Source organism: Triturus cristatus, chromosome 1_1 (genome assembly GCF_964204655.1).
Source record: "Triturus cristatus chromosome 1_1, aTriCri1.1, whole genome shotgun sequence".
Lineage (NCBI taxonomy): Eukaryota > Metazoa > Chordata > Amphibia > Caudata > Salamandridae > Triturus > Triturus cristatus.
In genome coordinates, this window is record NC_140579.1 from 1,278,312,470 (window position 1) to 1,278,335,419 (window position 22,950).

The window sequence follows — 22,950 nt, forward strand, 5'->3', positions numbered from 1 at the left end:
CAGGCGGGCATGCAGAGGCAGTTGGAGACTGACCTCACACAACTTGAAAACGACCTGCTCCAAAGGGAAGCAGAGGCATTAGAAGGCGACGATGGGTCCTCGGTGCGAATTAGAGGGGAACATTGCTAGACCGGCTCCGTAATTTGAACTATGCTGCACATTCAGCGCGCACCCACAATATGGGAGACAAACATGGCAAGCTGCTATCGTGGCTGATACGACAGGATGCAGTCACCACACCTGTGACAGCTATACAAAATACACACGGCGACCTAGTATGTACCCAGAGGGCTATACACAATGCCTTTGTACAACACTATTCTACGATGTATAGGTCATGTTTGCTGGCTACTGACGTGGTCATATGCGAGTTTCTTTCTGCCCTGACGCTGCCGCAATTGACGGAGCATCAGCTAGAAGCGCTGGGTGCTCCTTTGCTACCGGAAGAAATACACAATAGTATTTTTTCCCTATCAAATGGCAAATTGCCGGGTCCGGATGGACTACCGGCTGAGTTTTATAAAGCCTACTCAGATATATTAATACCGGAACTGTTGCGAGTATATGCGGCGGCCCTTGATGATTCGGCCCTCACACTCACGCAAAATGATGCAACACTGATCTCCCTCTTAAAGCCGGGCAGGGACCCTGAAACCCTTGGTTCTTATCGTCCACTGGCTCTGCTGAACACGGATTATAAAATACTTGCCTCCGTCCTAGCAAAATGAATAGCCCCGTTTGTGCCGGATCTGGTCCATAGTGATCAAAACGGATTTGTCCCAACAAGGAGCACCTCTTAATATCCGCAGATTATTTAGAGTTCAGAAATATGCAACGAAGACCTGGCCATGATCTGGATGCTTAGTGCTAGACCTAGAAAAGGCCTTCGATTCGTTGGAGTGGCCCTATCTTGCAGCAGTTTTGTGTAAATATGAGCTAGGAGATGGGTACCTGCAGCTGGTACAGTTACTATATCAGCGACCCACAGTACAGGCCCGCACTGGCAGGCTCATCTCTGACACGATCAGGGTCAGACGTGGAACAAGGCAGGGATGCCCTTTGTCCCCATTGCTTTTCTTCCTTGCCATGGAACCCTTAGCAGCTCTGCTCCGGGAGAGCGTCGCGAACTGGGGTATCCCCTTGGATGATGGTCTCCACACTGTGCCCCTATATGCTTATGACCTGCTGCTATACATAAGGGATTTACATGCTATACCGCCAGCCATATCAGTGATATTCCGTAACTTCGAGGAAGTATCGGGCCTTCGGGTAAATCGGGCGCCTATTCCTTCCACGAGGATGTGGTCGCGACGGACGTAGTTATCAATGGAGCTGTGCTTGCCTGGTACCCGACCACGTTTAGATACCTGGGCATATATATTTACAGATTCCCAGCAGACATACTGGAGGGTAACATTGGTGCGAGCCATCTCCTCTGTAAGGGCGCAGATACAATTCTGGAAGACCCTGCCGCTCAATGTGATGAGCCGTATTACCTTAACCAAGATGATAGTATTGCCAAGACTGTTGTATTATTTTACAAACCTCCCAGTGTATGTTCCGGTGCGACTGTTTCAGGAGCTGGAGGGATTAGTAAGAGGTCTAATCTGGAAAGCGGGACAGCCCAGGATAGCACTGCAGAAACTATATGCACCACCGGAAAGGGGGGGCTTAGCAGTTCCTCATTTAGAATTATATTACCTAGCTGTGCAGGTACAGTTGGTTGCGAAATGGTTGAGTGGTAGGAATCTGATGGATACTGCGATTGAGTCATCATCCTGGACACAGACTCAAATCTACAGTTTATTTCACCCACTGGCGAAACTTCCCCGCCCGACACAGATACATTGAATTGGCTCACAGATGTTACCGGAGGAGCCTTCAACTCACAAAAGACACCATCCCTTATGCCCCGATACTGCCACTTGTCGGGACACCCAGAGGCCGAGTTTTCGTAACAGATGCAGTGCTGACCTCTTGGGCCGAAGCAGGGGTGGAGACACTAGGAGAGCTATATGCGGACGGTGCCCTGTTGCCTTTAGCGACCCTAACGGCAGACACCGGTTTGCCGGTGGGTCAGTTCCTCATGCACGCACACATCATGCGGACGCTGACACTAACATGGGAAGACCTAGGAAGTGAGCCACCGACACATCAGTTGTTGCAATATCTGCATGTGATGGGGGAGGGGTCATATGTGATCCACTGGCTGGTGCAGGCCCTGCTTACGCATGTGTTAAAACCACCACAGAGACTCCGTGCATGGTGGACTGAGGACAGAGGTCGACTCTGGACCGATAAAGAATGGGAACGTGTCTTAGCCGGTGCCACACACATACCACACAATTCACGATTTAAACTTATACAAACATTCATACTACACAGAGTGTATCTTTTGCCAGACAAGATCAATAAATACTTTAACATCACCTCCTCTGATTGTCCTAGATGCCATCTTCTGGATGCTGACCTTCTGCATATGCTGTGGTCCTGCCCCCTTCTTCTGTCCTACTGGCACACGATAACGGAAACACTCACTAGCAGCACTAACTCCAAGGTACCGAACACGTGGGAGGTTTGTATATTGGGATTTTACAAGCATACAAAAGCTAACAAAGTAAGCTCTAGATTTCGTGACTTGGGCCTAATAACTGCAAAAAGATTGATAACCAAGAGATGGAAACATAAAGACCCTCTGGAGGTACACCACTGGTTAAAATCTCTAGAGATCTGGGCGCAGGCAGAGAGCACCATCCTCCATAGGGAAGAAACAGCTGGGTTGCGCAAGTTTCCCATCGCGCAGGCCTGGGATGACATACTGAAAGCCCTTACACAGACTAATGCTCAGTCACACACACCTCCCACGAAGCAGGCGGGAGTTGATGCCTAATGTGTTGGCTGGGTGGAACTGATGGTATATACTTACGAGATGTCTAGGCTGTAGCTGCCGAATTGGGCAATGACCCCACATTCCATCATGACACTTCATAGACATAATTTCAAACATGAGATACCTTAGTGCTCATGCGACTATGCACAGTCCAGGACAAGTAACTTGCATCCACCATGTACCAACAGCCCTCGGCATGACTTCACTCGAAAAGCGCATATTACGCTAGAAGTACGTTCCTTCAAGTATTAGATATCTCCTTTTATTTTGCTTTTATTTTATCCCCCTTTTTATCATTTAGTTGTGGTTAAAATGTTAAAAATGAAGATATCTTGCAATCAGTTGTGATATTCACTTCCCATCTCCCATGCAGTACTGTCTACTGTGATCCCAATGCTAAAACTTTGCATGGTCCTTGCATCTCTGTAACACTTGTCATGTCTGCATATCGTTATACACTGATGAAAAGAGTCACATGTGATAAACAAGCCCTGCTCCTCAATTAGAGGTAACAGTAAGCGTGGGTTGCGGACACCCTTGCTAATATGCTATAGCACGTCTACTCCTGAGATACAGATGCTGCTTGTGTTGTAGACATGGGATGTTAATACCCAGAACTGTGGATATAGCGACATATTAACAATGATTTTGTAAAAAGTGCACTATAGGCAAATGCTTAGATTGTTTGTATCAGGAAATTAATAAAAAATGTAATAAAGATATTTTTTAAAAAAGGAGTACTGCACTGCTCGAGTGGTATTGAGTGCTGGAATTTAATTGAAACAAGGACATACTTCAAACAGGCAAGTGTTAGCACTTCTCAGCAGCATTGCTATACTGGTATGCCGCATTATGCATGGACCTTCTGTCCCATGTGCTGTCAGGCTCCATTCTAGCTGTGTAATCTTCCTGAAATATCTAAAAATGCGCTTTTGCCAACTGGGCTTATGTCAGCCGTTTCTTTAGCAGGTATTATGGAGTTTGTTTTCCTGTTTCTGGTGAACGATTGTAGTTTGGAATGAACTTTCAGTAATGTTTATTCTGTATAATTTTGTGTGAAATGTGTTGTAGGTAGATGTAGACAGTACTCTGTTGCTGTGGTCTGATTCTCCATTTAGGGAAAAAGCAAAATATAACTTTAAAAAGAACAGGTGTGTTGCTTCTCACCAGCAACGAAATACATTTAGTGGGTAAGTACTCGCACTTCTTAGGAGGACTGTTCTGCCTCAGAACAATACTTTTTTGGGACATAGCTGCCACCTCCCTTCACCACCGCTTTTCAGTTAACAGGGGAGTATCAGTACTAGTCAGAAGGAAGCAGGCTTTGAGTTAGTGAGTACTTGCATTTCTGTCGTTCAATTGTTTTCAGTGATAGCTTCCTTGTGTCTTAAAGGTCTCCCCACCATTCTCAATGATTGAGATGCTCCCATTTTCTGACATAGGGGTGGGTGTTAGACGGAATATAGCCTAATGACCTTTTCATGGCGTACATTGCCAGTACAAATTGCTAAATCAATTTTTTGATCTGTGCTTATTGTTTATTAAATAAAAAAACTGTTCTGATCAAGGACCTATTAAACTTGACCAAAAAGCTTGACAGTCAAATACTTTTTACAAAGCAATCCTACTTCATTTTGCTTATTTCCGAACTTTTTAATAAACCTATTATTTTCGCTGTTCTTCTGCTTCACCTTGGCTACATTCATCTCTAACTTTTCTTGCATCATGTGCACCTCCAGGCTCTCAATTCATACATGCCAGCTTTTGTGCAGACACTCTCAACCTTTGCTCCAGAGGCTCCTTGTTGTGAATGGATAAAGTCTGAGGCTTCTTGGTAACATAAGATTTTATTCTGAATTATAAAGGTTATGTGTAAAGTACTGCTTTTGCCTTCACTCCCAGGAACCAACTACCAACTGCTTGACTGAGACCTAAACATTTATAGCACAGTACAAAGAACACTGACCATTTAATGGCTTGACTGGACAAGGAGAAGATAACACAATGAACCAACATCTGTACAACAGGTACAAGCAAGATAGACAAGCATGAACAATGATAACACAACAGACAAGGAAAGCGAATAGCACCAAGGAATAAGAAGACACCTAACAGCACAAAGGTAGGTAACTGCCCAACAATAAAATCATAAAACCTTCTAGGCTACTTAACAGACCGTTCACATTTGGTAACCCTGATACCCACATTGTGATTAATCACAACCACTTTCGAATCACTAGATTGGTTCACCGCAACAGTACCAGAGGCAAGAGGCAACCCAGAATGACTGGAGTACTCAACTTCGGCACACCACCACTTACGCTTGTTAGACAGGCAGAACACTTCTTGGTACAGTTCTGCAATTTTACAAACGTTTATACCCCAGGTCAGATTCCTTTTTTGGGAACAAATCTTTAAAATATCTAGACGCGGGGCATGGCCACAGCGGCCAAGATGGCAGCTGCGAGTTGAAGCCGCTCCCCAGGCCCCACCGGCATCAGAGGCTATCCTAACCTGTCATTGCTACCCTCCCCCAGGACAGAACCTTGTTAAGCGTGTGGCCGAGTGGGCGGCATGGAGACCCCCCTCCTGCCTTGGGAGGAAAAGCGGCTGTGACACTTGGAGGATGAAGGACCCATTGTTTTGTTGTTGTCCATTGTGGTTGGAGCAGCACCGGGCCTGGGGTGGACGTGAGGCCCTTGACGGAAACATCTGATATCGAGCGGTTCATGGAAGATTAGCTGCAGTCTTGGGTTCCAGCTGACAAGCTGTCCCAGTGGTTCATGATGGAAAGGGCGCATAGGTCCTTGACTCGCTGGCCTCCGCCTGAGGCCCCAGCCTGTCCGCTGATAGTGCGTATTCTCAGTCATTGGGACAGAGACACTATCATGCGGGATGCAAGGGCGCACTCCGATCTTCGCTTTTAAAACTTGCAGATTGTAGTCCTCCCTGACTATACTTGTGTGCTCCAGCAACGCTGGTGTTCCTTCAAGGTGGTCAAGCAGAAACTCTGGGCCCTTAACCTGCAATACAAGCTCCTCTTCCTGGTGCGACTGAAAGTGACCTTCACTCTTATTTCTTAGATAACAGGATTGTGAGTGGGCAACGATGAGGAGTTAGCTTTGGTGACCTGATGGGCCTGGGGGACCTGACCCCATGGCAAGGGAGGACACCACACTCATGCCACCGTGGGCCTTGGGGCTCCTCCGGCTCAGACTTGGGGAGTGTGGAGCCTGTAGGCACTGCCCAGGACAGCATTTTGACTGATGCACTGGAGCTCTGCTGGACCCAAGATTACAATGACCCTGGTGCTCCTTCGTGAGGTCCTAATCAGGCACTTGAGCTCACCCTAGACCTCTGCGGGGGATGGTAGGGGTGTTGTTTCTGAATTTTTGTAATTTGTCCCAGGTTCTGCCGGTTTGCCTTTGTTTATTTTTGATGCTTTCCTTGCAGGTCTAATATGGGACTTTGCTCTTGATTGCTGCCAGGGACTAGGATCCTACTGCTAATGGGAGTATCTAGGGTTGTTGGTCTTCGGATTGATTGCTAACACTATGTGTGGGGTTAGGGTGACAAATGCTTTGGGGGTAGAAGTATGGAGTGGGGAGAATTTGGGGGGATGGGGTGTTCCTTTTGTTTTTGAGAATTTGACCCCACTCCTCCCTGCCAGACAGATTATGCAGCCTATTTACCTGGGCTAAAATGGCCAGATTCTACATCTTGAAGAGAAAAAAGGGGCCAGAATAAAGCAATATTAAGATAATTTAGTGCAAAACATAAGTATCCCTCACAAACCCTTTTTTATGATCAAGATGAAGGGAGCAGGACAGAGTAGCCTCGTTATATGTAAAAAAAAGTCACTGTGCCTTTAACAATCCAGACACCACCAGTATCCCATCATGCACAGCAGATGTCAGTTACTTCAGTTTTTTTAAGGCTTATGTTAAAAGAAATGGAATAAGGAAATGCCTCCTTTGAGTCCACCAGGGAGGGTCACTCAGGACTATAATGGAAATACCCCTACAAGAGAAACGGAGTTACAGGTAAGAAACAATTCATTCTCTCGTAGGGGATTTCCATTTATAGTCATAAGTGCTGAATAGAGTAGCAAGCCCATCCCCAGATAACGCGGTGGGGTAGACAGAAGATAATGGGGATAAGTCAACCAAAGAGATTTGTGAGGGAAGCCTGTCCTACTTGAGCGTCTGCTCTAGCGTCAAAATCTAGGCAGTAGTGTTTGGTGAATGTATGTACTGAATTCCAGGCAGCTGCTTGACAGATCTCTGGAATGGGAATATTGCACAATAAAGCAGCAGTAGCTGCCTTCTCCCTCGTGGAGTGTGCCTTCGGTTTAGCTGGAAGACTCTTGTTAGCTTTTTGGTAGCATAATAAAATGCAAGATACTATCCATCGCAAAATGGATCCTTTGGAAGTAGCTAATCCTGTACGGACCGGACCATAGTTGATAAATAATTGGTCTGATAGGTGAATGGCCTTGGTTTTATCTAAAGGAAATGTTAGAACAATTCTTGCATTCAGGGAATGAAGGATTCTTTCTGCTGGAATAGAGGGATTTGAAAATAATGTAGGCAGAGACATTGTCTTGTTGACATAGAAGTCCGAGACTTCTTTAGGGAGGAACTTTGGGTGTGTTCTCATAACCACTTTGCTCGAATTGAACACAGTATGATTCATGAGAACAGAGAGCTTGGATCTCACCAACCCTGCACCCAACACCTATTGTGCCACCATTAGAGGCCCTGCACCTTAACACACACACGCTACCACTGCAGGCTACGTGTTTTGGCGCAGAGAAAAGTGAAGAGTCGACCTGGCACCCATCCCTGAGTGCCATGCCTTCAATCCACTGCCTGAGGCCTAGGCAAGTCATCCCTCTAGCAGGGTGCACTAGCCCTAAGGTGAGAGTACAGAGGCATGAGTCCTGTACCCCTACAGTGTCTTAGTCCATTCTTAGACATTGTAAGTGTAGTAAAGCCATAAAGAGTATATATAGTGTGAGAGTTGGTCATTACGAACTCTACAGCTCCATAATGGCTTTACTAAAAAGTGGGAAGTTAGGTAGCAAACTTCTCAGCACAATAAACCCACACTGATGCCAGTGTGGATTTAATTTAAAATGCACCCAGAGGACATCTTAGAGATGCCCCGTGATAATCAACCAGCCCTGGTGTGGTTCCTGAATGGCTGCCTGCCATTTGCCACCACCAGACATGTTTCTGGACCCCTGGGTAGAGAGCCTCCACTCTCTTGGTCCAGAAACATAGATCATCGTGGGCAAAAGTGTCATGCCTCCTTACCTAGGATCGGCTGGGGCCATGAAAGGGGAAGCTTCAAAGGCCTGCCGCCTTTGGAAGCTCTTCCTGCCTTTTGCTGCCCCCAGCAACAGGCTCCCACCAGTTCTGGCCCCCACTTTGAGTGGGATAATCCACAGGAAATCCAAGCTAGGAAGAGAGGTGTGCCCACCTTTGCCAACCCCACCACTCAGGTGGGGGAGGCAAGGTGAAGCACACATCCCAGTCCCCTCCATCTTGAAGATGAGGGGACTCAGCCAATTAGGAAGAGGCTCATGCCCCCTCCCACTGGAGGGTGGCATAATAGGGGGTGTACCCACCCCAGGGTAGAGACCCATTTGTCCGACCTGCACAACCTTTTAATGCCCCTAAATTTAGTATTTAGGGGCGACCCTGAACCTTGCCTTCTCAGGTTCGTGGAAGAAAGAAGGACCAAAGAGCCGTGCTGACCTAGGAAGGAGAAGAGGACACCAACTGCCTTGTCCCCAGCCCTACTGGCCTGTCCCGTCTATGACCTGCCTACAGCAAGAACCCCGGCGAGTCCAGCAGCCAGCAACCCCAAGAGCCAGGAGGACCTGCCCTGCGACCCTATTGTACACTCTGTCTCCCATGAGCACCGGATTTACTCAAAGACTCACCTCCAGAATCTGGATTCCAGCGACTCCGCAATTCTGCACCACGCTTCACCTGAATCCCACAGCCCGAATTAGAGTGGTCCAACACCCCAAGGATGTGTACCCAGCGATCCCGACCTGGAATCTGGTGATCCTCGACCTCCGTCAAGTCTCAAAACGACACCTGAAGCCTCGACCTGAAGGGTCCCCCCGACTGTGACCGTAGCTGGTAAGAAAACCCGATGCCAGAAGGCACCCCTGCACCAGACGCCCCACAGCCTTGGGTAGTCCACCCAACTGTGTCCAGGCATCCCCCAAGATCCCATTAACCTCTCTAGAAGGTGGTCGCCTTCTGGAAGTCTCTCTGCCCGACCCTGCAGCAACTTTGCAGAACCAAAGGTCCCCGTTGCAAAGCACAGGGTCCCAGAAGTCCGTTGTGCACCCTGTACACGGCCACCTCAGTGCCACTGGCCGAAGGCCCTCTTAGCCCCATTTGCTTACATTGGGCTCCTGCAGTCTGCACCCGGCCGCCCCAGTGCCGCTGGTGGTGCAACTTGAGTGCCCATCTAGACATTGGGGAACCTTGGTCCTAAACCCCAAAACTCCCAGTCATGTACTTACCAGAGAAGCCGCTAACGCTTTTTTCCCATTGGAACCCATGTTAAAAGATTTGGGGGCTTGAAATGTTTTTAGTGTTGACCGATGTTTTTATGAGGAAAAGAGAACTAAATTGCAAATGTATAAAAGTCTAACCTTGTATTGTGAGATCCCAAGGTTTAGTATCTAGGCATACCACCCCCCCAGTACTCAAAGTAATCCAAAAGTTACTATAAAGTAATCTGAAAGTAATTACTGTGTAATTTAAACTGTTTCCAAAGCATATAAAAACCTGTAACAATTGCAACTTCAATCACAACGGCATTTTCTTGAACAGTCTTGCATTTGAGAGTATATTTTACTTACCTGTGCCAAGATCTGCTTGGTTCTAAAATAAATAAAACAGAAGTATATCCTTTTCATACTTACCCAATTGGTCTGGATTATGTCTCTGAGTGTGTGTAATCAATCCTTGATTGAGTGAATACAAAGTAAATGCTTAACACACCCTCTGGATAAGCCTAACTGCTCGCCCACACTACCACGAAAAGAGCTGTTAATACTTATCTGATTTAGCCTCTGCTATACCTCTGGGGACTCCCTAGACTCTGTGCACACTATGCCTCATTTTGGCATGGTATATACAGAGCTAGCTTTCTACAGGTGTTGTAACTGCGCTTTCTTTACTGCATTCATCATTCTTTTGACAAAATTCCCTTACGTTTGGTCGAAAGAATCTCTTGGAGAGGGACACTTGGGAGATGAAGCTGTTGCGGGAGGACTCTCAGCACTGTCGCTACATCAGCTCCTAATGACAAGGGGTAGGGAGACAGGTTTAATCTCATTCTTGGCGTGACACACGGCACAGTTATGGGTGTGCACAGGTAAACTGGTAATAAGACGGGTCCCATTCGCCAGGGACTTTAATTTCTGGGATCTTCCTGCATTCCCGGAGCGATCTATTTCTGTTTACATGACCCTATGGCGCGATGCGGGCTGTGACAGCTTAGGGGATTCCTTCCCCAACGAGTAATTCATCTCCTGTGATGCAGCCCGGGATGCTTTTGCTTTGGGGCGGGGCACGTCCTTCATTATGGCAGGCTTTCAGCGATCACTAGGGACATCTGGACCTCTTTTCCAGCAACCCCACCCACGTCCCATACTTTTCGGGCCCTGCTGGAGATGGGTAGTGGGCAGTATCTGGTCACACACTTGTATAGGGCCATGCCGGGGGCAGGATCCCTTTCCCGCAATGGCGGCCTGGAGTCGAGAATAGGGGATCGAGATAGAGGATTTGCAGTAACATGTGCGGGTTGGTTCGCACTATTTGAAGTAATGCTAGATTAAAGCTTACTCACTTTCACTATCTCCATCAAACATATATGACACTCTGCAGGTTACACAGGATTGATCCCTCTGGGCCCCAAAGATGCCTTCAATGCAATTATCCCACAGCGTCCTTTTTGCACTTTCCCTGGCAATGTCCCTTGATGCGCACACTCTGGGACTTAATGGTCGTAAGAGTGACTGTGACGATTCCTTGTCCTCTAGACCCAGTCATGTGCTTATTGGAGGAAATCCGGAGGGGTAAGGATCAGAAAATGGCTTTTAAGTTTCTACTCCTTTTGGTTGTGGCCAAGCGTTGTGTGGCAATTACATGGATGGATACGGCTGGGCCAAGCCTGGAGCGTTGGGAGCATGATGTGGTGGAATGGGCAGAGGCTGAGGAGATGAGATTGACAATGCAGGACAGACGATAAACTGGGCGAAGACCTTGACATTTGGGCGGACTGTTGTCTACCTTCTTAGATCCCAAAGGCTCCGAACTGGCCTCGGGAGATGAGACAAGTAGCTCCTCTTCGATTTCTATCTCTGATTAACCTCCACACGTTTACGCACTTGTCATTTGTTTCTTTGACTGTCTGTGGACTTCAGCGACTAGCTTTTACATCTCATGCGATTCAACGATTAGTCACAAAGTGTAGTGCAACTCTGGAACTGTACCTTTCTGTACCAAGGTTTTATATGGCATATGCTTTGATTACTTGTTGTTGATCTTTATGCCTTCTGTCTTTCATAATCAATAAAGAATGTTAAAAAAAACCAAAAAAAACATAATGGATCTGAAGCCTGGTTCATAGGTACAACAGTAGAAAAAGAGAGAGTGTCATCTATCTGGGAAAAGTGTCATCGCCTTTTGGCAAACCACTAATCCTACAGCAAGACAGATCTTCTACTTTGTAGGCTCCATGGCTTCTTATATCCACAATGTCTCGAATGGAAGGCTGCACTTGACACCCCTGCACCAGTGCCTAAACGATCAATGGTGTCAGAAGGAGAAGGATTGGGAAGGCAGATTAAAGGCCAGATTTAGAGTTTGGTGGGCAGGGTACTATGTTGCAAACCCTTGGTCTTCCAGCGACATTTAAAGATGAGCAGATCTTAAGTTTAACATCTGCAGAGCCCTTGTTGGCTCCGTTGATGGAAAACCTCCACTGAAGGCACAACCGAGTAGGTATTTATGATGGACGGCACAATATATATTTTTTCCCCATCCGTCACTGCCAGGAAAAACCTGGCTGTGAGGGACAGAAAGAAAATAACCCCCACACTGAAGGAGACATCTCTTAGTCAGAGCGATTATTATTTTTTTTTTTTCTGAAACAAACATATGCTTTATTAGTTTCTAAAAAATCAAAAAATAATAACATTCGGTAAACAGCCTTCAAAAATGCCCACAAAATGTTTTGTACATTGAAAGGAACCACCTTGTCAGCAGTTCCTTTCATTATGCAGAGGTGACAGTTGGGCCAGCGGTCATCTCTATATTTGACCGGCAGTAGTCTATCAGAATGGAGTGAGGTATTATTCTCCGCCACCCTGATGAACAGAATACCGTCTGTCTAACGACGGGGCTCTGTTGACACAAAACATAACGTCTGGCCATCTCTAAATGAGGTGGATGGACTGGGGTTTAATGGGTAGCGTACCACATCGCTTTCACAACAGAGTTACCAGACCACCAAACTGTAAATCTGAAAGAAACACGTTAGTTAGATTCCTCACCTTAGAATATCCCCAGGCGTCAGACTGGATCCGGAAGATTTTTCGTCAGCAATACCCCTTGCGCGTCGCTAGGCGTCGTCTGCGGCTCCGCGTCCGTCGTCGGCATCGTGCGCCGGAATGACGTCGTCGGAGTACTTAGACGCCGCCCTCGCGCGCTGACGTCAGTTCTTCTTATTTCCGCGCCAGTAAGCGCAGATCCGGGAGAGCTACCCCTTTAGTAAATTTTTGACTAACTTTTTGATCCTGTCTCGACTCCGGTGCCGGTAGGATGCCTGGTTTCAAAGCCTGTACGGACTGTAGCCGCTTGATGTCGGTTACGGACCATCACCGCCGGTGCCTTTATTGCTTGGGCCTCGATCACGACGCGGCGTCGTGCTCGGACTGCAAGGCCCTGACCTCGAAGGCTAGACAGGAGCGGTCCCGTAAGCTTCTCGAGATTCGCCACTCGGCTCCGCGCGCCTCTCGATCCCGGTCCAGGAGGAGGTCCAAGGATCGGTCGCGGAGCCGCCGCCGACGTCACCATCGGTCGTCGGGATCCAAGTCTTCGGGTAAGTCGAAGCATTCCAAGAAGTCCAAGAGGCGACACCGCTCTTCGGACTCCCCTCGCTGGTCGCGCGACTCGGCCGAGGGTCAGGGTGGTTCCAACCCCGCGGCTCCGGCGGAGCCGCAGGCGCCGCGCACGTCCCCATACCCTCCGGTCCCTGGGACTGACGCGGCGCTGGCGGAAGTCAGTGCCTTCCTCTCGGCCATGAGGAAGCTGGCTCCGCCGTCGGCGCCCGCTGGTGCGCCTTCGGGCCCCGCAGACCTGACTGGGCTGCCTTGCCTGCCGGTGGCTCCGGCCCCAGCGCCGTTGACGGCTCCGGCCTCGACGCCGCAAGCGCCCGTGGGACCCGTTCTCGAGTCCCCGTCGACGCCGGTCGACCTAGTCACGCCTCCTCCGCCGGTGTCGACACCGGTACCACCCCTGACGCCGACGTCGACTCCGTTCGACGTCGAGCCCCGGTTCAGTCCCACTCCGGGCCCGGCGTCGATGGACGCCGCGATCGGCGCCGCTAGAGACACATTATTACAAGGTAGAGACCCATTTGTCCGACCTGCACAACCTTTTAATGCCCCTAAATTTAGTATTTAGGGGCGACCCTGAACCTTGCCTCCTCAGGTTCGTGGAAGAAAGAAGGACCAAAGAGCCGTGCTGACCTAGGAAGGAGAAGAGGACACCAACTGCCTTGTCCCCAGCCCTACCGGCCTGTCCCGTCTATGACCTGCCTACAGCAAGAACCCCGCGCGAGTCCAGCAGCCAGCAACCCCAAGAGCCAGGAGGACCTGCCCTGCGACCCTATTGTACACTCTGTCTCCCATGAGCACCGGATTTACTCAAAGACTCACCTCCAGAATCTGGATTCCAGCGACTCCGCAATTCTGCACCACGCTTCACCTGAATCCCACAGCCCGAATTAGAGTGGTCCAACACCCCAAGGATGTGTCCCCAGCGATCCCGACCTGGAATCTGGTGATCCTCGACCTCCGTCAAGTCTCAAAACGACACCTGAAGCCTCGACCTGAAGGGTCCCCCCGACTGTGACCGTAGCTGGTAAGAAAACCCGATGCCAGAAGGCACCCCTGCACCAGACGCCCCACAGCCTTGGGTAGTCCACCCAACTGTGTCCAGGCATCCCCCAAGATCCCATTAACCTCTCTAGAAGGTGGTCGCCTTCTGGAAGTCTCTCTGCCCGACCCTGCAGCAACTTTGACGAACCAAAGGTCCCCTTTGCAAAGCACAGGGTCCCAGAAGTCCGTTGTGCACCCTGTACACGGCCACCTCAGTGCCACTGGCCGAAGGCCCTCTTAGCCCCATTTGCTTACATTGGGCTCCTGCAGTCTGCACCCGGCCGCCCCAGTGCCGCTGGTGGTGCAACTTGAGTGCCCATCTAGACATTGGGGAACCTTGGTCCTAAACCCCAAAACTCCCTGTCATGTACTTACCAGAGAAGCCGCTAACGCTTTTTTCCCATTGGAACCCATGTTAAAAGATTTGGGGGCTTGAAATGTTTTTAGTGTTGACTGATGTTTTTATGAGGAAAAGAGAACTAAATTGCAAATGTATAAAAGTCTAACCTTGTATTGTGAGATCCCAAGGTTTAGTATCTAGGCATACCACCCCCCCAGTACTCAAAGTAATCCAAAAGTTACTATAAAGTAATCTGAAAGTAATTACTGTGTAATTTAAACTGTTTCCAAAGCATATAAAAACCTGTAACAATTGCAACTTCAATCACAACCGCATTTTCTTGAACAGTCTTGCATTTGAGAGTATATTTTACTTACCTGTGCCAAGATCTGCTTGGTTCTAAAATAAATAAAACAGAAGTATATCCTTTTCATACTTACCCAATTGGTCTGGATTATGTCTCTGAGTGTGTGTAATCAATCCTTGATTGAGTGAATACAAAGTAAATGCTTAACACACCCTGTGGATAAGCTTAACTGCTCGCCCACACTACCACGAAAAGAGCTGTTAATACTTATCTGATTTAGCCTCTGCTATACCTCTGGGGACTCCCTAGACTCTGTGCACACTATGCCTCATTTTAGCATGGTATATACAGAGCTAGCTTTCTACAGGTGTTGTAACTGCGCTTTCTTTACTGCATTCATCATTCTTTTGACAAAATTCCCTTACGTTTGGTCGAAAGAATCTCTTGGAGAGGGACACTTGGGAGATGAAGTTGTTGCGGGAGGACTCTCAGCACTGTCGCTACATCAGCTCCTAATGACAAGGGGTAGGGAGACAGGTTTAATCTCATTCTTGGCGTGACACACAGCACAGTTATGGGTGTGCACAGGTAAACTGGTAATAAGACGGGTCCCATTCGCCAGGGACTTTAATTTCTGGGATCTTCCTGCATTCCCGGAGCGATCTATTTCTGTTTACATGACCCTATGGCGCGATGCGGGCTGTGACAGCTTAGGGGATTCCTTCCCCAACGAGTAATTCATCTCCTGTGATGCAGCCCGGGATGCTTTTGCTTTGGGGCGGGGCACGTCCTTCATTATGGCAGGCTTTCAGCGATCACTAGGGACATCTGGACCTCTTTTCCAGCAACCCCACCCACGTCCCATACTTTTCGGACCCTGCTGGAGATGGGTAGTGGGCAGTATCTGGTCACACACTTGTATAGGGCCATGCCGGGGGCAGGATCCCTTTCCCGCAATGGCGGCCTGGAGTCGAGAATAGGGGATCGAGATAGAGGATTTGCAGTAACATGTGCGGGTTGGTTCGCACTATTTGAAGTAATGCTAGATTAAAGCTTACTCACTTTCACTATCTCCATCAAACATATATGACACTCTGCAGGTTACACAGGATTGATCCCTCTGGGCCCCAAAGATGCCTTCAATGCAATTATCCCACAGCGTCCTTTTTGCACTTTCCCTGGCAATGTCCCTTGATGCGCACACTCTGGGACTTAATGGTCGTAAGAGTGACTGTGACGATTCCTTGTCCTCTAGACCCAGTCATGTGCTTATTGGAGGAAATCCGGAGGGGTAAGGATCAGAAAATGGCTTTTAAGTTTCTACTCCTTTTGGTTGTGGCCAAGCGTTGTGTGGCAATTACATGGATGGATACGGCTGGGCCAAGCCTGGAGCGTTGGGAGCATGATGTGGTGGAATGGGCAGAGGCTGAGGAGATGAGATTGACAATGCAGGACAGACGATAAACTGGGCGAAGACCTTGACATTTGGGCGGACTGTTGTCTACCTTCTTAGATCCCAAAGGCTCCGAACTGGCCTCGGGAGATGAGACAAGTAGCTCCTCTTCGATTTCTATCTCTGATTAACCTCCACACGTTTACGCACTTGTCATTTGTTTCTTTGACTGGCTGTGGACTTCAGCGACTAACTTTTACATCTCATGCGATTCAACGATTAGTCACAAAGTGTAGTGCAACTCTGGAACTGTACCTTTCTGTACCAAGGTTTTATATGGCATATGCTTTGATTACTTGTTGTTGATCTTTATGCCTTCTGTCTTTCATAATCAATAAAGAATATTAAAAAAACCCAAAAAAAACATAATGGATCTGAAGCCTGGTTCATAGGTACAACAGTAGAAAAAGAGAGAGTGTCATCTATCTGGGAAAAGTGTCATCGCCTTTTGGCAAACCACTAATCCTACAGCAAGACAGATCTTCTACTTTGTAGGCTCCATGGCTTCTTATATCCACAATGTCTCGAATGGAAGGCTGCACTTGACACCCCTGCACCAGTGCCTAAACGATCAATGGTGTCTGAAGGAGAAGGATTGGGAAGGCAGATTAAAGGCCAGATTTAGAGTTTGGTGGGCAGGGTACTATGTTGCAAACCCTTGGTCTTCCAGCGACATTTAAAGATGAGCAGATCTTAAGTTTAACATCTGCAGAGCCCTTGTTGGCTCCGTTGATGGAAAACCTCCACTGAAGGCACAACCGAGTAGGTATTTATGATGGACGGCACAATATATATTTTTTCCCCATCCGTCACTGCCAGGAAAAACCTGGCTGTGAGGGACAGAAAGAAAATAACCCCCACACTGAAGGAGACATCTCTTAGTCAGAGCGATTATTATTATTTTTTTTTTCTGAAACAAACATATGCTTTATTAGTTTCTAAAAAATCAAAAAATAATAACATTCGGTAAACAGCCTTCAAAAATGCCCACAAAACGTTTTGTACATTGAAAGGAACCACCTTGTCAGCAGTTCCTTTCATTATGCAGAGGTGACAGTTGGGCCAGCGGTCATCTCTATATTTGACCGGCAGTAGTCTATCAGAATGGAGTGAGGTATTATTCTCCGCCACCCTGATGAACAGAATACCGTCTGTCTAACGACGGGGCTCTGTTGACACAAAACATAACGTCTGGCCATCTCTAAATGAGGTGGATGGACTGGGGTTTAATGGGTAGCGTACCACATCGCTTTCACAACAGAGTTACCAGACCACCAAACTGTAAATCTGAAAGAAACACGTTAGTTAGATTCCTCACCTTAGAATATCCCCAGGCGTCAGACTGGATCCGGAAGATTTTTCGTCAGCAATACCCCTTGCGCGTCGCTAGGCGTCGTCTGCGGCTCCGCTTCCGTCGTCGGCATCGTGCGCCGGAATGACGTCGTCGGAGTACTTAGACGCCGCCCTCGCGCGCTGACGTCAGTTCTTCTTTTTTCCGCGCCAGTAAGCGCAGATCCGGGAGAGCTACCCCTTTAGTCAATTTTTGACTAACTTTTTGATCCTTTTTGATCCTGTCTCGACTCCGGTGCCGGTAGGATGCCTGGTTTCAAAGCCTGTACGGACTGTAGCCGCTTGATGTCGGTTACGGACCATCACCGCCGGTGCCTTTATTGCTTGGGCCTCGATCACGACGCGGCGTCGTGCTCGGACTGCAAGGCCCTGACCTCGAAGGCTAGACGGGAGCGGTCCCGTAAGCTTCTCGAGATTCGCCACTCGGCTCTGCGCGCCTCTCGATCCCGGTCCAGGAGGAGGTCCAAGGATCGGTCGCGGAGCCGCCGCCGACGTCACCATCGGTCGTCAGGATCCAAGTCTTCGGGTAAGTCGAAGCATTCCAAGAAGTCCAAGAGGCGACACCGCTCTTCGGACTCCCCTCGCCGGTCGAGCGACTCGGCCGAGGGTCAGGGTGGTTCCACCCCCATACCCTCCGGTCCTGGGGACTGACGCGACGCTGGCGGAAGTCAGTGCCTTCCTCTCGGCCATGAGGAAGCTGGCTCCGCCGTCGGCGCCCGCTGGTGCGCCTTCGGGCCCCGCGGACCCGACTGGGCTGCCTTGCCTGCCGGTGGCTCAGGCCCCGGCGCCGTTGACGGCTCCGGCCTCGACGCCGCAAGCGCCCGTGGGACCCGTTCTCGAGTCCCCGTCGACGCCGGTCGACCTCGTCACGCCTCCTCCGCCAGCGTCGACACCGGTACCACCCCCGACGCCGACGTCGACTCCGTTCGACGTCGAGCCCCGGTTCAGTCCCACTCCGGGCCCGGCGTCGATGGACGCCGCGATCGGCGCCGCTAGAGACACATTATGTCTACCGCCCGGCTCCGTTACTTTCTCCTCTACACCAGGAGTCGGATGATGGGGACAACTGGGAGGGATCTGAGGATCCTATGGCCGCTCAGGCCCAACTGTCCCAGGACTGGGCAGATGAACTGGGGGAGGCCAGTGGCCTGATACCTCTCCAGACACTGGATTCATCTCTCCTCCGACTGTGGCTTCGGAGGAGGGTGCTGCTTTCTCTGTGGTGCTGCGCAAGGCGGCCGCAGCCCTTGGGCTCGAGCTACCTGCCGTGGCTGTGAGGACGAACGTCCTCACTGAGGTGCTTCAGTCTGCAGCAAGCTCCACTGAGCCTCTGCTGCCATTCAATGAGGCCCTCACTGATGTTCTACAGGGCACCTGGTCCAAGCCCTCCACAGTTCCTCCTGTGGACAGGAACGTCGCCAGGCGCCACCGCCCTGCTCCGGGTGACCCCAGTTTTCTGTCCCAACACCCTACCTCTGAGAGCCTGGTTATCCAGGCCTCCACCTCCCAATCCTCTTTCCCGACCGCCCCGCCGGACCGGGATTCCAAGAGACTAGAGCAGTTTGGCAAGAAGCTGTTCTCCTCCCTTAGTTTGGGCCTGCGGTCTTTGAACACCGCTTGTCTCTTGGACCGTTATTCCCACTCTCTGTGGGATGCGGTGGAGGACGCGCTGCCCCTGTGTCCGGAGGAGGTCCGGACACGACTTACCCAGGCTCTGGCCGATGGGAGGGATGCCGCGCGACATGCTATACGATGTGGGCTTGACACCACGGACTCGCTGGGTAGGGCCATTTCTACCACAGTGGCGCTTAGACGTCACGCCTGGCAGCGGTCCACGTCATTTTCGGGCGATGTCCAGAGCACTCTCATGGACATGCCCTTTGATGGCACTCGCCTTTTTGGCGAGAAAGCGGACAGTGTGCTGAATCGCTTTAAGGACTCCCGGGCTACGGGCCAAGTCCTTGGGCCTCTCGGCCCCGCGGTCGCAAACTTCCGCCTTTCGCCCCTTTCGTGGCCAAGGAAGGGGTGCCTCCTCACGTGCGCCTAGCCACCAGCCGCAGAACCAACCTGCACGCGGACGTGGTTTCCGCCGAGGCGGTTCTGGAGGACGACGAGGTCAGCCCACATCCACCCCGGCAGCATCCGCCTCAAAGCCTTCCTAGTCCGTGCTTTCAGGCCCATTTCACGCCAGTGGGCGGCAGAGTTCGCCATCACCTGCTCCACTGGTGGTCCATCACATCGGACAGGTGGGTGCTGCAAATCGTCCGAAGGGGCTACTCCCTCCCCTTCGAGACAACCCCTCCAGCCATGCCACCGCAGCACCACCGTATCTCGGGGGATCATTTGAATCTTCTCCACGAGTAAATTTCGGCCCTCTTGGCCAAGGGGGCCGTCGAGCGCGTTCCGAGCCCAGAAGTAGGTCGTGGTTGTTATTCCCACTACTTTCTGGTTCCCAAGAAGGGCAAAGGGGGCCTACGCCCTACCTCCGGAACGTCAATACCTTCCTCCGGAAGGAAAGGTTCAAGATGTTAACTTTGGCTCAGGTTCTAGCTGCCCTAGACCCCGGAGACTGAATGGTAGCGTTGGACTTGCAGGACGCATATTTCCACATCCCTGTCCTGCCGGCCCACCGGCGTTACCTGCAGTTCACGGTGGGCCCAGAGCACTTTCAGTTTACCGTGCTCCTCTTCGGCCTCACCAGTGCCCCTCGGGTGTTCACGAAAGTGATGGCGGTGGTCGCAGCTCATCTGCGCAGATCAGGGGTTCCAGTCTTCCCCTATCCCGACGACTGGTTGTTGAAGGCGGGCTCGCCCCAGGCAGTCGTCTCCCACCTCCAGACTACGGCGGATCTCCTGCATTTGCTGGGATTTTCCATCAACGTGCCGAAGTCACACCTGAGCCCCTCTCAAAAGCTCCTCTTCATCGGAGCGGTTCTCGATTCGGCGCAGTTCCGGGTCCATCCACCGGAACAGCGGGTCCGGGATATACAGGCCCTGATTCCCATCTTTCGGCCTCTATCCTGGGTCTCGGTCAGGCTAGTGTTGCGGCTTCTGGGGCTGATGGCCTCCTGCATCCTACTAGTGCATCACGCCAGGCGGCGCATGCGGGCTCTGCAGTGGGACCTGAAGTTTCAGTGGGCCCAGCATCACGGCAACCTGTCCGACCATGTCTTGATCTCGGAGGGCACTGCACAGCAGTTGCAGTGGTGGCTCACGGACCGCGATTGGGTCAAGGGCAAGAGCCTCTCCCTTCCCCAACCGGAGCATGTCGTAGTGACGGATGCGTCCCTCCTGGGATGGGGTGGCCATATGGGAGAGGCGGAGATCAGAGGCCTCTGGTCTCCGGCGGAGTCTCGTCTCCACATCAACCTGTTGGAGTTGAGAGCGATCCGACTTGCACTGAAAGCCTTCCTTCCCTCTGTCAGGGGAAGTGTCGTGCAGGTGTTCACGGACAACACCACCGCCATGTGGTATTGCAACAAACAGGGCGGGGTGGGGTCGTGGACCCTTTGTCAGGAGGCTCTGCGCCTCTGGACGTGGCTGGAACACCAGGGCGTAACCCTGGTGGTTCAACATCTGGCGGGCTATCTGAACGCCAGAGCAGACGAACTCAGCCGCCGGTGCATGATGGATCACGAATGGCGTCTGAACTCCGAAGTGGCGCAAGGTCTCTTTCAGCAGTGGGGAGAGCCTTGGTTAGATCTATTCGCCACCGAAGAGAACGCGCAATGTCAGCAGTTCTGCGCGTTGGAATTTCCAAGGCGGCACTCGCTCGGCGACGCTTTTCGTCACGAGTAGAGTTGCGGTCTGTTGTACGCCTTTCCGCCTATACCACTTCTGCCCAGAGTGCTGAAGAAGATCACGCACGACCGGGTTCCAAGTCATCTTGGTGGCTCCGGATTGGGCACGAAGGTACTGGTATCCCGAGCTACTCAGTATGTTGACCGATCCTCCGATACGTCTGCCCCTTCGGGAGGATCTTCTGTCGCAGCAGCAGGGGACGGTCCTCCACCCGAAACTGTCCAGCCTCCACCTCCATGCGTGGAGATTGAGCGGCGGCAGTTGATGCCATTTGACTTGCCTCCTGAAGTCTGTGATATCATTCTGGCAGCCAGGCGTCCCTCCACAAAGACGGTATACGGCTGCCGGTGGAACAAATTTGTGGCATGGTGCACAGCAAAGGCTGTGGATCCCCTTTCCGCCCCTCTTTCTGAGGTTCTCCTCTTTCTTCTTTCTTTGGCCCGGCAGGGCTCTGCCCTGGGCACTCTGAAAGGTTATCTTGCTGCCATCTCTGCCTTCTTGCGGCTTCCTGATCAGCCTTCTCTTTTCAAGTCCCCTGTAGTTACACGCTTTCTAAAAGGCATTACTCACACGTTCCCTCCTGTCCCTTTTGTAATGCCTCAGTGGGACTTGAATCTTGTCTTGACATTCCTGATGTGCGCTCCCTTCGAGCCTCTTCACAATTGTCCTCTTCGTCTTCTGACTCTTAAGACTGCTTTTCTGGTAGCCATCACCTCGGCTAGACGGGTGAGTGAGCTCCAGGCTTTATCTTCAAAGCCTCCTTTTCTGTCTGTTCATCAGGACAAGGTGGTCCTTCGGCCTCGTCCCTCCTTTCTTCCGAAAGTGGTGACTCCATTTCATCTTGGGCAGTCTGTCACCTTGCCCACCTTCTTTCCGCCTCCGCATCCTTCCAAAGAGGAAGAGAGGCTCCACCGTCTGGACCCAAAACGTGCGCTCTCCTTTTATCTGGACCACACAAAGCAGTTCCGGGTGGACGACCAACTTTTCGTTGGATACGTGGGTGCTAAGAAGGGGAAAGCGGTGCACAAACGGACCATCTCTCGGTGGGTCGTTTTGTGCATCAAAATTTGTTACTCCTTGGCAAAAAAGGACCCTCCTGTTGGGCTGCGCGCCCACTCCACTCGGGCCACAGCGGCTACTACTGCTTTGGGACGGGGTGTCCCTTTGCAGGACATCTGTCAGGCGGCGACGTGGGCTTCGCTACACTCGTTTGCCAGGCATTATTGCCTTGACAGCCAAGTCCGGAGGGATGGCTTCTTTGGCCGTTCTGTCCTCCAGGACTTTCTGGTGTGATCTTGGTTCGCAGACCCACCACCGGGGATGGTATTGCTTGGGTATCTATTCTAAGGTGAGGAATCTAACTAACGTGTTTCTTTCAGATGAACAAGTTACTTACCTTCGGTAACGATGTATCTGTAAGAAACATTAGTTAATTAGATTCCTCACCGACCCACCCATCCTCCCCGTTCTGCGAACTGACATCTAGGGTTAAGGTTATCCTTTTCAGGCCCCTAGATTTTATTTTTGGCACCAGTGTCGGCCTTTGCATGGCTCTGCGTTCCTGGCGCGGAAAGCTATGTACAAGAACTGACGTCAGCGCGCGAGGGCGGCGT

At 50.6% G+C, this 22,950-nt stretch overlaps 1 protein-coding gene across 4 annotated transcripts in view; it reads left to right on the plus strand.

Annotated features, from left to right (window-relative positions):
* LOC146871954 (microtubule-associated protein tau-like) overlaps positions 1-22,950 on the plus strand; it is a 1,902,682-nt gene that overhangs the window by 317,892 nt on the left and 1,561,840 nt on the right. The window contains exon 1 of one of the 4 annotated variants that reach the window (XM_085652452.1): positions 4,819-5,012. The exons of the other annotated variants lie outside the window; for them this stretch is intronic. The gene's annotated coding sequence lies outside the window, so the exon portion shown is untranslated. Of the gene's footprint in view, positions 1-4,818; positions 5,013-22,950 lie in introns of those variants that run through there. 4 annotated transcript variants of the gene reach the window in all.